Raw genomic sequence first — 218 nt, 5'->3', positions numbered from 1 at the left:
CTTCCTCATCCTCATCCTCATCCTATCCTCTTCCAAATCCTCATCCGCATCCTCATCCCCATCGTCTTCCTATCCTAATCCTAATCCTCATCCTCATCCTCATCCTCATCCTCATCTTTGTCCTCACCCTCATCCATCCTCATCCTCATCCTCATCCTATCCTCCTCCTCATCCTCATCCTATCCTCATCCACATCCTATCCTCATCCTCATTCTCAT

This window comes from Lupinus angustifolius, chromosome LG11 (assembly GCF_001865875.1).
Source record: "Lupinus angustifolius cultivar Tanjil chromosome LG11, LupAngTanjil_v1.0, whole genome shotgun sequence".
NCBI lineage: Eukaryota > Viridiplantae > Streptophyta > Magnoliopsida > Fabales > Fabaceae > Lupinus > Lupinus angustifolius.
Note: the sequence above shows the minus strand (reverse complement) of the source record.